The sequence below is a fragment of the Mastigoproctus giganteus genome, chromosome 13, assembly GCF_048544385.1.
Source record: "Mastigoproctus giganteus isolate SK-2022 chromosome 13, ASM4854438v1, whole genome shotgun sequence".
NCBI classification, from domain to species: Eukaryota; Metazoa; Arthropoda; class Arachnida; order Uropygi; family Thelyphonidae; genus Mastigoproctus; species Mastigoproctus giganteus.
In genome coordinates this window covers 129642367-129660295 of record NC_143587.1, presented here as the reverse complement: position 1 = coordinate 129660295, position 17929 = coordinate 129642367, and the positions used below count along the sequence as shown (strand labels likewise).

Genomic DNA, 17929 nt, shown 5'->3' with positions numbered 1-17929 from the left:
GTTTAATGCAGTGGTTTTCAACCGGGGTGCCGCAACAACAATTCAGGGGTGCCACGTAATTTGGGTTTAAGTTACTTAAACTTATTTTTTTAAACTTTAATTTATTTAATTATAAAAAGGTGTACAGTATCTTTTTAATTTTGTGGTGATCTATAATTATTTACTTAGTACCTCTATATAAAGAATAAAATTATTATATGGTGTATAGATATAATTTGTATTATGAAATGTAATTTTTATAATTATATTATTGTAATAACTATCAATATAACATTTAATTTTTAATATTATATATACACACACACACACACACATACACAAAATTGAGTTGGGTGCCGCAAAATAAAATAAATAACTTAGGGGTGCCGTTATTAAAAAAAGGTTGATAGCATATTGTCATGATTTTCATTCATGAAGCACTTCCCGATAACATATGTAAATGACTATATCATAGTGTCATTAGAATTATCAGTGTAACACTTGCAATTAATACAAAAGAAGACCGAATATTGGTAAGTTTGTCGGAAAGGCTTTGGAGAACATTAGACCACATGTTGAGTAGTGTACACCCAACTGAATGGGATAGCAAAGTCGGTCTCCATGAGGCCAGCGGTACACCAGGAAAATTTTTGTTCACATTGAACGAGATTCAGGGACGGCTGGTCGATGATGATGACATCAGTGGACAGCAGAATGCACCTCTAGCTATTATCCAGGTTTCTATAGCATCCAAACAAAATATCAGAGAGTGAAGAACTGTTAATTCGTCGTCGGGCTGCATCTGACAGATGTACTTCTCTGAGGAGAGAATTATATCTGTCATATGCAGCCCAACGAAATGATAATAGTACCAAGCATGGTAAACACGCCGTGGGTTTTCAGGGTTTTGAAAGAAGAATGATTGTTGGTTCCGAGCGGACTCAGTTTGAGTTTTTCTGTGTTTTTATTTTTTTGAAATTTCCACGGAAGTAACTAAGGCCATTTGGCATCTATTTCGCTCTATTTATATTAACTATAATCTTTAAATGAAAAAGAAAAACTTGAGCTATTAGCTTTTGCACACACTCTTACTAAAACTGCACAAGACAGCAGATTATTGCAAGAAGGGTTGCTTGCGATTCTGTGATTGCTTCTGATTATGTAAGTTCTATCCACGGCAGTTACTTAGTATTAGTTTATTAGTAGTATTATTAGCTAGTTAAATGCAACATATCCATTAGCTTCACTTGCCAACTCTTTAAATCTCACAACAAAGCTAATTATTGGAGAGCGCAAAGCGTGTCGAACAAAATGAGAAATTAGAAAGATAGTTTAGTCAATGAATTTAGCGATTCTAATTATTAAAGCAGTATAGCAGCATAGTACTACTGATTTGTTAAATTTCTGAAGTAGTAAATACAACAGAAAAGGATTGTATAGGTACATATAAATAGTGATTATGATTTGTTTCTGTTCATTTGATTTAAGATACACTCTCCAACGAACACTCAGAGTGTACACTTGTGTGCAAGAATTAAGGAACTTATATATTTTTAGAAATATCCCCGCACCACTTGTAGAAATTAATAATTTTTTGTGTCTACATAAACAAAAACTCTAAAGCCAAAACATAACGAACGTGCATGCCATGAAAAAATAATCATCAACCCATAAAAATTAAACGAATTTCGTACTTCGAATAAATGGTTACATAAGGATGCGTATGGGATGCGACTAAATATGGGATATTGTTACCTCTCTCTCTCTCTCTCTCTCTCTCTCTCTCTCTCTCTCTCTCTCTCTCTCTCTCTCTCTCTCTAGCTAGAATCACTATTCTCCCCACCGGATGGAAAAGATGTAAGTTTGAATCCCATGAATAACGCGAGGAATTTAATTTTTATGGGTCTTTTACACAACCTGGCTGAGTTAGTTGGTCTCAGATGAGAATATCATGGTTTTTCTTCAAAAAATCGGGTTTTTCCTCCAGACTGATCACAGAACACACGCAATTTACAGACATTATATAAGGCGCAATATGATCTAATAAACCCTACGGCAATAAACAACAGTTCTCGCCCAGCCCACATGCTACCGAAAGAGATATTCATTGCAATAAATTACATTCCTCTTCGACTCAGATCTTAGTTCTTATAGGACTCTTGAGATGAGTGGAGATGTGCATTCACCTGCCTAAAGCATTCACATGTCTGTGAGCTCTATAGATGTTCTATAGAGCTCACCTCTGGGCATCTGGCAGACCTCTACTGCATATCTTCACTTTCCAAATATTTAATAAACAACTGAATCCAATGGAGAAGTGCGCGAGGATCAATTGCACTGGAGAAGTTTCAATGAAATGCAGAGGTTAAGTATTAGAGCAACACAATACGCCCTAATACTTAATCTAGCAATCAAGGTTGCGGTCTCGAAAACTTTATGGGGAGGTTGGAGCCAATTGTAAGGAGAGCCAGTTGATGGCTCCTAACATCATTATCCTCCTTTCACCAAAGGTGTTATACTTCCATAAGCCAAAGGACTGATATCACACGTATTCTCCTGAGGTGTAACACAGTCAAAAATCATTATTCACACTGAACCTTGACATATAACAGACCATAACTTGGCTCCCTTGTTCATGTCCCAAATGTGTGCTATACACTCCATGATAATCTGGCTAACTTGTATTGGGTTAGAAGAACGACAGTCGCAGGTTTCGTACGTAGAATCCTCCTCCTCTAATTTTAACCTATAAGACCATATTTCTTTGATACAGTACAACCTGCTGTTGATAAAAGCTCCAACAAGACGTGCAGACATTTTCTACGTCTTGTTGGAGCTTTCTGTTTGGTTTTTCTGTTGATCATTCGTTTGGCTCTTGAAGCCAGATACTGGTCATCTTTAGATGTCTTTGCCCGTAAACGGGTTTTCCTGCAATTTCTCGTTCCTGTCTTCTGGGATTGTTCCTTTGCCCCAGAAATAACATCTTTGGACACGTTTTAAGAACCCCAAGACGCCACATGTGTGTGCGTGACCCATCTCGACCTCCCCAATGACTCTCCATCGTTTGGATACCGTTTGGATGACAATCATCCAAACGGTGTCCTTGTGATATAGCACAGTCCAGTAAAAGAAACCTAGCTGAAATAAAAATGAAAACTACCCTTTAAGCCTATTTCTAGGACAGCATACAATGTTGCATGATACTAATGTTACCATAACACAAGTATACACGTTGCATATAAGCACAGTTACTTTTAGGAAATATACTCAGAATAGAGAAATGGCTACTGAAACTCCTTTATAAAATTAAACTACCGAAACACAAAGTCTTAAAGAATTACTGGAATTTCGATCAGGTACAATCCGAGCACTATTTATTAAGTCTACATGACCACTGCCCTGGCTGATAAATTTCAGTACTCCATCATTCGCAAAGTGATGTTCCGAGCACCATCTTCACATGTTAACTCACAGAGCCTCCCAAACAAATTACTGACCGTGGTTCTAAAGCTAATAATTTCATTAAAATAAGTTGCAATTCAATTATGTCTGATAATAAAAAGAATTTCATTTATTTGAACACGAAATGAAAATAATAAATAAATGAACATGAAACTGTATGAAAATCTTCCAGCGAAAGAAGAAGCGCGTTTATCTTCTGTGCACAATCATGAAATAAGACAGTAAAGAAAAACAACACAAAATAAGATTCTACCTCATCTCTTTTTATCCGAATTTCAGAAAGGATCCTTTAACCCTCCTTAATTAAAAACTCAGTTTCCCTCAGAGAAAGAAGACAGGGAGCGCTGAGTATCGCTGATTTGGCTTCTCTTGTTTCCACCTTAATGCCAGTCAATCTCTTTATCTAAACTTTCTTATTAATTTCTTCAAGCAGTCTTTATTACAGAAACCCTTTCATCCCCAGTTCAACGATCCATAAAAGTATGGAATGATCGACTTAGGGAAATTGAATTGTTTTGATTAGATGTACCCCCTCCGCCCCTCTTCCTTCCTTATCCCTCGTCCACTTCCGCTGTTCCGCAACCTTATGCTGTCCTCGGAGGAATATAATCTTTAAAGAAACAAATGTCTTCATCCCTCCTCGTGCACTTCATTTTCGCTGCATATTTTCGTCCGAACAGTTTCTCTAAAGTGCCGATCAGCGGAGCAGAAATGTTATCCGTTCCTTATGCTGCACATAATCCGCTATCTGTCCCCTCGATTAGCGACTTCTCTGTTTATCCTAAGCGCAGCGACAGAGCACCGATCCTCCGGAAGGGAAGACAAGGAAAAATACCATTACGCCAATCATAGAAGATTACGATTCGAATGTATGGAGCTAATCGTCCGTCAATGGTGATCGCTATAAAGTACCAAGTCTTGTAGAGGAAAGCTTCGATGTTTGCTTAGGAGTCTTTGGAGTTAAGGAGTTTAAGTAGCTCGAGGGAGTCAAAAGCAGGCAGAAAGGAGTGATAAGGTTTGGCAATAGCATTTTGATTAATAGACTCGGCTGCATCGTGCAACGCGTCTGTTTTCTTTAGGTTATTGTAATCTCCGGCAGCATCTTGATGAGTTACATTTGACTTCAGTCTCTTCATACTCCAATGGATTGCGATGCAATCTCATGTCTCTTCATACTCCAATGGATTGCGATGCAATCTCATGTAGTCAAGTTTTGGCTTGTGCTGCACACTAACTGCATAGTTGGTGATACCTCTTGGGCCTCAGAATTTATCAAACATCGATAGCGATCCTTTATCTAATAAACAGATATATGGCTTGTTTCAATTTCCAGTTGAAAACAGCGCAATGTTGTGTTATCAATACCAGACAGGATCTGGTTTATTGGCTGCTAAATTGGTTTGACTCAAACAGCACACAAAATCTTCACTGCTTGGATAAACACTTGTATGATGTACTCCAAATATTTAGATATACAATAAACTCTGCTTAAATGGGATCAGAAGGAAAGCAAAGCAGTGATGATTGAATGCAGTCAACACCTATGCAACTAAGGCCATGTATCGTGCTGTTGTTTTCAGTGTTCTGAAGCCATGAGGCGTCGGTAGTTGTTGTTGTTGTTGTTATTTGTTTTTTTTTAAGAGCATTAGCAACTATGGCCATATTGCTCCGAGGATATGCGGTTGTCATTCCCTGACTTTTCCGTATCCTCTGTATTTGGTGGTCACGGGCTCAAACCCTGGTCTAATCAAGAAGCGTGTGCTACGCACTGCTGCTCCTGCCCACGGAGGCGCCCCAAGAGGTGTCGGTATACTGCGCCTGTAAATAGCGCGTGCATTCTGTGATCGGTTTCCTTTTCGCAGGATGAAAAACCTTAAATTTCCGCAAGGGAAATAGTACAACTCCCTCCCGACACCGATTGACTTGTCAACGTTTGAATAGGGTACAGTCCACACTAGTTTTGAATGACATGTGATTAATAGTTCTAACTCGAGAATAGTATGTTTATAACTTGTCCAGAAATCGAAGATTCGCTGTTTCACTGATTAAAATAAGAGGAGTTCATGTTGATAGGTTAAAAAAAGGAACGATTAATACAGGAGGACTGCAATTTTAAGAATCTTTTCGACTATTTAACTGTAACAACAGGACAAAGATCTCTGCTACGCTAAGATAACGAAATGGCGGAAGGAAAAGAAAAAATGTGCTTGCTTAAGGTCATTGGCACATCATGTTTTCGGAAATGAGGCCAATTGGTGAAGTTAATCACAGTGTAATAAATTTGTTGCTAAAGGTCATCACTGAGAATGCGTTTTTGGGTGTGTTTTCAGTGATCATCAGTAAATGCGGTCATATCGCTTCTCTCAATACATTCTCAGGATTTCAGTTTTGTGCGTCTGTTGCATCAATTTAAAGAACAAGGTTCTGCAATCAATAAGGAGTGCTAGAGACTTAAAGAATTGACTCTCTTATGAGAAACTAAAGAAAAGAAAAACACTCAGCTGGCCAACTTTTTCGTGATGAATAAAGTGCATTTTTTATTCCCGGTACTTGGACAATAATCCATAAAAGATTGAGCAACCATGGATCAAGTGTAATATCACATGTTGAAAAGGCACAAATTGAAACCAAATATTAATATTCATTTAATTTTTTAAATAATTTATTTTTTATAACAAAAATACAATAAATAGGTGATCAACTGAAATTTCTGGAGAGTGCGCCTTGCGATGATTTTTTAAAGGTTGCAGCTAATGGGTAACTACTAGTGCAAATCGTATTTGCAATCTTTAAGAAACTATCACAAGCTTTCCTAATCTTTCTTCCTTCCTCCCAAATCTACTACTACTCCGGCTTCATTTTAAATAGAACACACACACACACACTGGTTTCTGCCATCCTTTCCAATGGAGTGTTTTTAACTTGGAACGTCTTCCGTTTTCTGAAAATTTATGAAGTAAATCTGGCACAGCACCACATAAAAATGCGAAAAATACCCAGCTCGTGCATGCCTGAGGTTCCGTTTCGTCAAGAAGGTGGACGTGATTTTGAATATAAGCTGAATGAAAATCTGCGTTCACACAAAAGTTTCTAAAGGGAGTATCTTATGTTTCCTAAAATGGCCCATAAGCAACAGAAACCAATTTATGACCTCTATATTTAAGAACGTATTTAGGGTGCGAAAACGATTACGAAAACGCTCTTAAAAATAAATATTTTCAAATACTCAAAATAATAAATTTACTAGCAAGCTTATTTTAAGTTTGCTAGTAAATTTATTTAAATTTTTTGTTCATATTTTGAACAGCAAAAGAAACAGCTTAATTTAAGGTACTGACAAACAGCGTTTGATGATATGACAAAAAAGATGAGATATTAGATAAAAAACAGATTAAAGGGCAACGGTTCGATCCTGGGCTTCAGGAAGTGTTTTTTTGACTTATTTCAAAACATTTGAAGAAATCGGTTAGTGAGGTGGTAGTAATCAAAACGTAAAATTGTGATATATAAATTGTTACAATAAGAAGCGATCAAAATTTATATATTTATATTCTGAATTATTAATTTAATATTAGAAGAAACCATTAAAATTAAGTAATTCAAAATAAAATTAAATTATTAATGTCTACAGTAATAAATAAATAACTTTACCATTATATATCGAGTTAAATCTTGTCTTATGTAAGACAGCAGCTTTAACTGTCAGAGATGTAAGACAGAAGATTAAATTATACGTAATAAACTGACAATAAGCTTTACAAAAAATACTTTCACACCTCACGTTGATGGGATTTGCTGTTAGTACCTACACATAACACTCATTTTATATTCCTGGTATTATGAGGACATTGAGTATAAGACTGTTTCTTGTTTCTTTGGGCGCCTCCGTAGCCAGGTGGGAAGGAGCAGCAGTGCGAAGCCCACGCTTCTTGATTAGACCGGGGTTCGAGCCCATCACCACCAAATACGGAGGATGTGGAAAGGTCAAGGGAATGACCACCGCATATCCCGGAGCAATATGGCCTTAGTTGCTAATGCTCCTAAAAACCAAATAATAAACAAACAATCTTGTTTCTTTGGCAGCCAAAGTGGGCTCTTTTTCACGATTCGTGTTTTTCACATGTTTTCTCTGCGCAGTTTGTAAGGACAGTCGGTACTAGCGCCACACCTAACTGGAGTTCATTCGCTAAACCATTTTACACTGATATTGTAATCTAGAAAACTTTTGAAATGCCTCAATACGAGTAGAGATAGAGTTATAATGGAGGATTTTAACATGTTAACGTTAAAACACTGAGAGAGGCAAAAAGTGAGGTTTTTTTACATCATAACCGGAGCCTTAAACATGAAACAAAGACACCAACAACAATGATGCTAGAATTTGAGTGTTCTAATATTCCCATTATAATGACATCATTTATTCCATTCTTTATTGTCTGTCACAGTTTCCATTGTATAACGATTTGTTTTTTTATATCGAATACGTTGATTTATAAGAGTGGGCATTGGACATCTAAGGAAATGGCTTCAAGCTCAAGAAACTATACGGATAGAGTTGTCTGCCCTTCACATCCTGATGGAATGCTAATAGAAGATTACAGAGCAGGAGACATGATCTGTTCCGAATGTGGACTTGTAGTTGGTGATAGGGTAATCGATGTTGGAACAGAATGGCGAACTTTCTCCAATGAAAACTTTGATCATGATCGTTCTAGAGTTGGCGCTGCTGAGAATCCATTATTAAATGGTGGCCTATCTACAGCAATTTTTAATGGTACAGGTGAAGCCAGTTTTAATGATGCCAGTATGTCAAAATATCAAGAACATATAACATTGAGCAACTCAGACAGGGTTCTTGTCAAAGCTTTCAAAGAAATGAATGAAATGACCGAAAGGATCCAGTTACCAAAAACAATAATGGACAAAGCAAACAGTCTCTTCAAGCAAGTCTATGATGGTAAAACTTTGAAAGGTCGAAATAATAATGCTATAGTTTCTGCTTGTTTGTACATCGCTTGTAGGCAAGAAGGCGTTCCTAGAACCTTTAAAGAGATTTGCGCAGTCTCTAAAGTGTCAAAGAAAGAAATAGGTCAATATTACAAGTTAATTCTGAAAGCATTAGGAACAAGTACAGATCTTATCGCCACAGGAGATTTTATGTCTCGATTCTGTTCCAATCTGGGTCTTCCATCATCGGTTCAGCGAGCAGCCACCTATATTGCTCAGAAAGCTGTGAAAATGGATATTGTTTCAGGAAAATGTCCAATATCAGTGGCTGCTACAGCAATCTATATGGCGGCTGAAGCTTCGGAAGACAAAAAATCCTCAAAACAAATTGGAGATATTGCAGGTGTATCAGATGCCACTATTCGACAATTGTACAGATTAATGTACCCCCGGGCTGCAGAGCTGTTTCCAGAAGATTTCAAATGTTTTACCGTCAATCGAAAAATTACCACAGGTATAATTTAATTAAGAAAAACAGATATTATTATTTTAGTTAAAAATCACTATAATGCATAACTAGCGAGAAATTTATCTTCGATGCTTATATATAAAATTTTAAATCACTATTTTTCACTTCTGTACGCAATTAAATTATATATATATATATATAACAAATTTGGTTCAAAATAAATATTTCACAGCTGATATCTCTGATTATCATCATTATCTGAGAATAAATCTCCATTTCTGCAGAAGAATCCTACTAGTATACATTGCTGATCAGGAGCGAAGTTTATAGCTTCAAATGAACAAATAAATCACAAGCGGGATACAATATCAAGACTTGATTTAGTACAATATGAACAAAACATTAACTTAAAAGATAGTAATATGAAATTTGAATCGGATTACAACTGAAACCACCTTAAGGAGTCAGCATGATGACCGAAAACTTAATTTGAATTGAAAATATAAATATGATCTCAACAAAATATACTAAAACTACAAACAGAATATATAATTTCTCGTAAGAGAAAACAACCTTCAATTTAGCATGCATTCTTCGAGACAGACAAATTACAATGATGAGGGGAAACATGACACTACACCTCAAGTCAATAAAGAGGTACCGCAAGGGGGGGTCCGCCAATCTCTTTGCAGTAGCATTATACCCTTTCTTTACACAAATCTGCAAACAATTTTGTCACTCTTGATGCAAAATTTTTTATTTCATTAAAAGATCAGAATTTCAACTGAATATTGTAATAAAGAAAAAAATAATAGAGTAAAAGAACCTGATAAATACTTGGCATGCAATAGATAACACTGGAATGAAAATAAGATGGCAAAAATAGTATAAAATTTTTTTAACATGAAAATACAAATTGATATATCAGCATTGGTAAAAGACGTCTTAGCCCAAAAGGTAAAATCTTACGTGGACCTGGGAATCAAATGGAATGAAGAACTAGGTTTCCTTTCACATTTCTAACACAAAAGAAAAATGTATGCGGCGCTGCTTTGAACCACAAGATTTTTCGCTGGCATCCGAAAACTCCTATCTCATAACACAGTATATTATAAAACTAGTTGAATCTATCCAGTGTATGTGGTGAATAGGGGGAACCCTGGAGCCCGCCAAAAAAATAATAAAATACTTTGAACTTGAATACTATCCAGTGTATGTGTCACAAATTTGGTCATCGGCCACTGAAAGAGCTTTGAGTTTTCCTTAGCCTGGAATAGTGGCTCTTGAGATGACTTTTAGAAATACGGCTAAGCCTTTCAACATCTCAAAGAGTCGTCTCTACAGCAATCTGGTAGTTACACGTTGGAAACAAATAATGATAATAAACAAAACATCTTGATAGTTGTACAGCCTCTGGTAGATTGGATACATCGAAAGGAGAATGCTAGATAACAAGAACAAGAGCGAAGCAAAGAGAAAGATTTATTCTGGAAAATAACAACAACAATGATGATGATGTTCAATAATCTTAACACTGATCCTTTAAAAACTGTAGAAAAGCAAAGCATATAAAGAGAGAAATCTTCGAAAATGCATATTTACAGATACTGACGCAAAGAACCAAAATTAGACCATACCCAATCCAGAATGAGGATAATGCTTCCTCTCACATAAAGACAATTAAATCAGCAATTATTGTATAAGATATTGTGTAATATATTTTGTCATAAATAATGTATTTTAATACTAAATTATAATCTCCATTTGTTAAAAATTATCGGCTAAAACTATTGATTTGAACCGAAACCTCATTATGTAAAACACGCCCAGACAAATGCTAACTGGGTGTGTCTTAGGAGAATAATAATAATAATTATTATTATTATTATTATTATTATTATTATTAAGGGGCGCGGTGGCTCAGTGGTTACGACACTAGACTACCTACCAGAGTGATGGTACAGGGTTCTAGTCGTCGCTCTACCTATCCCAAGATCGAAGTGACGGCTAAGGCAGATTGTTGCGCCAGCTGGTGCCATTCCGAAGAACTAAACACTGGATGCAAGCCGAAGCTAAAGAGGTCCACCTCTTTAGCTTCGATGTGGAAGAGAAATAATGAACATACTGCATCGAGTGTGGCGCAGGATAAAGTCACTCGCTTTCAGGCCTTCGGCAGAGAGGTCGATTCGAAAAGCCGGAGACAGTCTCCAAAAGAAGGCATTGGAGCAATTGGCGCTGTCCCCGTATGGCTACCACAAGGGAATGGCAAGACCATCCAGATAACCAATTGGAAGTGCTTTCTGCGCAACTGCGCTAGTGACTACCCAAGAAGGAAGGAAGGAAGGAAATGCCAACGCATGAAGTGGATTATAGAGCATATTTCGAAATAACCAAGTTAGAGACCAATATGACAATGTACAAGATCCAGACTATATACCAAGTGGTTAAAACGATTCTCAGATGTTCAGGTCGCCGAACAGAGGGTTGCAGACCAGAGAAGGATCACTGTCACAAGACCTGATAGCGCCTGCAATCTTGGAAAAAAATCAAGCAGAATGCGAGCGACCAACTACAAAGAATATGGAGAACATGGAATCAGACGAGAAAGAGCAAGAATAAATACAACCTAGCCAGCTGAAGTAGAAACAGATGAGGTCATGATAACCAGTGTAGAAGACGAGTGGAAGAAGGCACTAATAGAATTCGAGGGAATGGAACCCATAAAGCGATACCTAACCGAATCCTGTGGCAAGTCGCAGACCACCTCAATCAGCAAATAATATCACATTACCTCGACAGTAAAGGTGCAACGCTGGAGGCCATCCACACAGCTGCATATACTGTGCTGCCGTAACAGCCACTAGGATCAACGGAAGAAACACGAGAAACCAGAAGAAAACGAAAAAACACGGAGCTGCCCCGCTTAGGAAGGAAGACTTCAGCAGAATATAGAAAAATTAAGAGTCAAGATAGACCAATTGAGCCAGTATCAACGAGGTAACAGGAGTAAGAAGTTGATTGGAAAAGTGAAGAGCATTCTCAAGAGAGACAATGTCCACAACAAATAAGAGACCAAAAATCAGAGAATAGTAGAATACTTAAATATACTAAAGCAGAACCTTCTCACACTCAACAAGAGACTACGCCGATACAAAAAGAGCTCCTAGAAGAAAATAAACAATAGAATCTTCACTGAAAATCAAAGAGCCTTCTACAGGAGTATCGGCAAAGACGGCAACGGACTACTCGGGCAGACGACGATCGAGAAGTTATGGGTAAACATATGGGGCAGTGAAGTATTAGTATTAGTAATGGCCGCATGGTGCAAGAAAGCCTATGGCTTATGCTGCACCAGCCAAAAAAAAAAAAAAAACGAATAAAACAATGATAAAACAAATAATAAAATAAAATAAGTAAATAATAATAATTAGTAAAAGAAAGGGAAATTAAACCTATCATCCTATGCGCTTCCAGATGACCTTTGAATTTCCCCAAACTGTCAGCCTCTACCACCCATGTAGGCAACTTATTCCAGTAATTTATAACTCGCTGGCTAAAATAAAACTTCCTGCACTCCAATCTAAACATTTCCCCCCATAACTTCAATTTATGTCCCCTAGTTCTAGCATCATTTATAACCTTGAAAATTTCATCCTCATTCATTTTACCTCTCAGAGCCTTAAACACCTCAATCAAATCTCCTCTAAGGTGTTTCCAAACTCTGCAACCCACATATTCGAAGTCTTTCTTCATAAGGATGCCCTTTTGCCGATCTCACCAGGCGAGTTACCCTTCTTTGCACCCTTTCAAGAAGCTCGATATCTTTCTTTAGGTGCGGTCTCAATACTTGAACACAGTATTCCAAGTGTGGTCTAACAAAAGCCTTATATAATGGGATTATCACGTCCCTATCTCTACTTGCAAAAGTTCGATAGATCATCGATAGGACACCATAGGCCTTCCTTGCAATTTGTTTACAATGCTCAGAGAATTTCATGTCTGACCGTATCGTAACACCCAAGTCCCTTTCCTCCAGTACTGGGTTTAGTTGAACTCCATCAAGTGAATAAGTTATTTTGGGATTACTGTTTCCCAGGTGTAATACCTTACACTTTGTTGGATTAAAGCATAGCTGCCATTTTTCTGACCATTCCTGGAGTCTATCTAGGTCTCTCTGAAGAAGCTCAGCTTGACAGTGATCATTAACTTCTCTACCAATTTTAACATCATCCGCAAATTTAGACATCACGCCCTCTATCCCTTCATCGATGTCGTTTATGAAAATTAAAAACAACAGTGGTCCTAATACTGATCCTTGGGGAACCCCACTTCTTACATCAACCCAATCTGAGGAATAGCCATTTATCACAACCATCTGCCTCCTGCCCTGAAGCCATCTTGCTATCCATCTAAGGATTTTCCCAGTGATTCCAACCTGTTCCAGCTTATAAAGCAACCGCTCATGTGGGACTGAGTCAAAAGCTTTGCTGAAATCTAAATAAACAATGTCGAAATTATTCCCTAAATCCAGCTCGTGAGTGACCCTTTCAAAATAGCAAAGTAAGACAAAACAGCCGAGCACCCTGGATAAAACTAGAATAGAAGAAAATCAAGTACATATAGGAGATGACAGAATGAGAGATCAGGAGGAGGAAAAAGTACAATGGTCTATCAGGAAGTCCCAATTGTGGGGCTTCCTGATAGAACTGGAACCCCAGAAATAGATAATATTCAAAACTACTGGTACAATAAGCTTACTTGCACACATAAGCCCCTAGCAGAGCAGTCCACCCGTCCACCTAGAGACATTCCCAGTTTTTCTAACTCAAGGAATCACATACCTGAATGCTAAGGAACCAAGAAAACCAAGATACAAGAAACACGGTGAAATACAGGCCGATCACCTGTCTCTCAACGCTGTACGAGATCCTGATCAGCTGCACAACCAAGAAGATATCAGACCACTTGGAGAACCAGAACATCCTGGCCGAATAGCAGAAAGTATGCAAGGAGCAATTAACCACTGATGAGACATTTATAAAGCAAGCCTACAAGAAGCACCGCAAACTGTCACGGCCTAGATCGACTAACGCGACACCGTTCCTCATAGCTGGCTAACAGAGACGATCTACAAAGTCAATTCGACAATGACAAACTTCCTAGAAGCAATCATGACGAAATGGAGTATCACCATCAAGGTCAAGAACATCACTGACTAGACCGATTCCCATCAGGAGAGGAATCTTTCAGGGAGATGCCCTGAGCCCACTGTGGTTCTGGCTAGCGCTCAATCCGCCATAAACCATGCTCAACAACAGCAAGTATGAATATACCTTCTTTGAGGCTATATTCATATACCCTCAAAAAAGAACCTGTATACATACTCCCAACTGATGTACATGGATGATGTCAAGCTCTACGCGACAACCGAGAAGCAATTCCAGTAACTACTCCGGATCACCGAAGAATTCAGCAAAGATATTAGGATGTAATTTGGACTAGACAAGTGCAAGACCCATAGACTGCATCAGGGGAAATTAGTCAGCCGAGATTACCAGCTACAGACTGGCAATGGGATCGAAGACGGGAGAAGAGACTTACAAATACCTGGGAATGATGCAGGTCCACCAGTTAGAACACAAGGAGATCAAGGTCTGCCTGACCGAAAAATACCATCAGAACTCAGAAGCCTGCTCAAAGCAAAGCTGAAAGAAGGGAACACAGTAAAAGTCATAAACACCTATTCATTCTCAGTGCTCACATACTCCTTCGGGTCATAGATTGGACTAACAATGAGCTAGTGGATATCATGAAAAAGACAAGGCCAATAATGACCAAGAGCAGCTGCCACCACCACCCGAATTCGGCCGTGGAGAGACTGACCATAGCGCTGAAAGAAGGAGGAAGGGGCTTCGAGTAACAGAAGAACGCAGTAGCAAACCTGAAAGATTACTTACAGAAAAATATAGCGCCACTCTACCAGGAAGATAGACAAGCGGCATACCCCACTCAGCATAAGCGAGGAGACCCCCTCCTGCCCAGACAAAAAACGAAGCTAGAAAGATGAGCGAATACACTCAATGACCTTTTTTTTTTTTTTATTTACATACATTTTTATTACATATATACATAGATACAAACACTTTTCATTTACAATCATCGCATTCTGCGTAAGAAACAATTTTAATTATACAGCTTCACTGGCAAGCAATAAATCACAATAAAAGATATATTATGTATGTATGTATGCGGATGTACTTGTTTTGGGTGGCACCTAGACGTTTAGTCGAACTCCACCTTGTAAAATCTGTGTTGAGAGAGAGAAAGAGTAACTGTGATGTCTACATTCTACAGCGATCAACACCCTGTCAATCACTGCCCATTTCTAAGCATGAGTAGTTGTGCCTGGTTGGTTCTATTATCTAGTGCTGCTGCACCAATTGTCGTCCAGTGGAAGGAGTGCAATGCCAAAGGACAGGAGCCCTCAGTCTGCCCAACCCGAGGGGAAAAAAATAAATAAAAAAAAATATATTTAAAAAAAAAAAAAAAAAAAAAAGTACAGTTAATACCATTTCATACATACTATATTATTACTAATTTAAGAACACATTTAGTTTCTAAGTTAAAAGTTGTAAGGTAGAAATATAATTTCATGAATACATCAGTCTACTGTCCACTTCTATAATAAGTAAGCATGCGTCTTCTTTTAAACACCTTGCCAGAAAAGGATTGGAATGCTGCAAAGTTCTTGGCATTTTGAATCAAAATATCGAGGTTATCAGTCCTAATAGGTTGAGTGCTGTTGAATAGTTCTTGTCTGAAGTCGTCATAAGCCGGGCAATGAAGCAGAACATGCCTCCAGTCTTCTACTGCCCCACAAAAACACAAAGGGTCAGGTTCAAGTCCAAATTTACAAAATTTATCCCGCAGTGAACCATGTCCAGTTATTAAATATGACGTTGTCATTGAAGGATAAAACCATCCCATAATTTTCTTATTTACAGCGAACGTTGCGTCTTCAATGAACTCCCTGGTAGTGAGTCCTGTTTCACTGGATTGCCATCTGTATTTCCACTTCTCAGTGAATTTTGTCCAAAGATTATAATTGTTTCCTTCCGAATGTCCGTGGCCGGATTACTTGCAATGTCGAGGATTTGAGTTGCCAAACCTTTCTTTAAGTTAGAAATCATACCTCGGTATGCTGCCATATAAAGGTCAATCGGGATACAACCTGAGATCACTTGTAAAGCATTGGTTGATGTTGTTCTGCAGCATCTGTGTGTTGCCAATATCATCTTTCTCTGCAATGATAAGAGTTTGGCCTTCATTGTGACGTGAGTAACCCTAGGAAACCATATTGCTGCCGCATATACTACAATTGGCAAAAATATAGCCTTATAATATAATGCCAAAGTTTTGTGCTTTATACCCCATTCAGCTCTTGAGAGCCTAATCACATTGGCAGTAAACTTGTTAATCTTTTCAGCTAAATTCTTTACGTGGGGGATAAAAGAAAATTTATCATCAATTAAGAGACCAAGATATTTATTTTGAGAAACATAAGGAATTTGGACATTGTTGATATGGAGTTTAGGAGGTCTGTTATAATCCAGTTGTTGAAGATCATCATTTTTGTTTTCGTCTCAGAAATTTTTAATTTGTTTATTCTAGACCATTCCAGCAAATCATCCAGGATTTCTTTCCCATGTGTTTCTAGCAAAAGTCTTGACCTGCCTGGTATGCACAGCGCTAAATCGTCGGCATATGCTATTTTATTACAAATTTGACTTTCTTTTAGTAACCATTGGTCTAAAACAGAATTCCAGAGGAGAGGCCCAAGGACCGAGCCTTGTGGGCATCCTCTGGAAATGAATTTTGAAAATACCAAGTGTTGCGAGATGACTTTTATCTGCCTATTTTAAAAATAAGATCTAATAACCTGATATAGTAAATCATCACAATCAAGACCACATAGAAAAAAATGGCTTCCAATGCATGGCTCACGAAAGCGACGCTCTTCTCGAAACTGAAGGATTCATGCTCGCCATCCAAGACCAGATAATCAACACCAAGAACTCTAGGAAATACATCTCCAAGGTGCCAGGAGTGACATACGACACGTGTCGACAATGCCACCTGGCCTAAGAAACGATCCAACACATCACCGCAGGATGCAGAGTGATCACCCAGACGGAGTACACTCATGGACACGACCAGATGGCTAGGATAATACATCAGAAGCTACGGAAGAAATAACAGTTGATCAAATAATGTGTATCGTAATATAAGTACGAACCCCAAGCCATACTAGCGCCCCAAACCCACAAGCCTTACTGACTACCCCATAATAACGGATAACACAATCCCTCACAACAGACCGGACATAACCCTTGTCGATAAGAAGGAAAAGGCCACCTGTCTGATCGCCACGGAGGGTGCCCAACACGGCAACCTCCAAAAAAACCCACAATGAAAAGATCAGGAATTATAGGAGATCAAAGAGATGTAATGTGCAACAATTAACGACCATTGTGTTAACCGCCAATATGGTGCCAAAGACCCTACACAACAGCATAGCAGCAATGAGTATCCTAGAGAACTCCTACAAGGAACTCCAAAAAGTTGCAATCCTCAACACCTGTAGGCCAGTCAGAGAGTTCCTTGACCAACAGCAACACCAGACACAGCTGTCAATCACTCTGTGCACTTGGTACCAGTACCCATCATGGTGGAATCCTCCCATCAGGAAGAAATAATAATAATCGAAAAGACAGAGCACCCTTTTGCGATCATAAAGAATCTTCTTCCAAGGATTGCTTCCAACTGGAAATGGCAGTACTATCTATTCGTTTACCCCAGAATAACAGCTTTATACATTGCTCTTCATGATCTCAATAACATATAATTATGTTGATACTAAAATACGTATATGGAATTGATCACGTTTGGATTGAGAATTCATACAACACAGTTTGGGGATAAATTCAGAGATATCTGTGTAGCGTGTGGCCTTGGGATTCGAGAGATATTTAACAAAGAAATGTAATCGGTATTATAGCACATAACCACGAT

At 38.2% G+C, this 17929-nt stretch overlaps 1 protein-coding gene and 1 pseudogene across 2 annotated transcripts in view; both read left to right on the top strand.

Annotated features, from left to right (window-relative positions):
- LOC150076437 (uncharacterized) overlaps window positions 1-17929 on the top strand; it is a 367945-nt gene that overhangs the window by 284018 nt on the left and 65998 nt on the right. The gene's annotated exons all lie outside the window — the stretch shown is intronic.
- LOC150076438 (transcription initiation factor IIB pseudogene) lies at window positions 7963-8913 on the top strand (annotated as a pseudogene).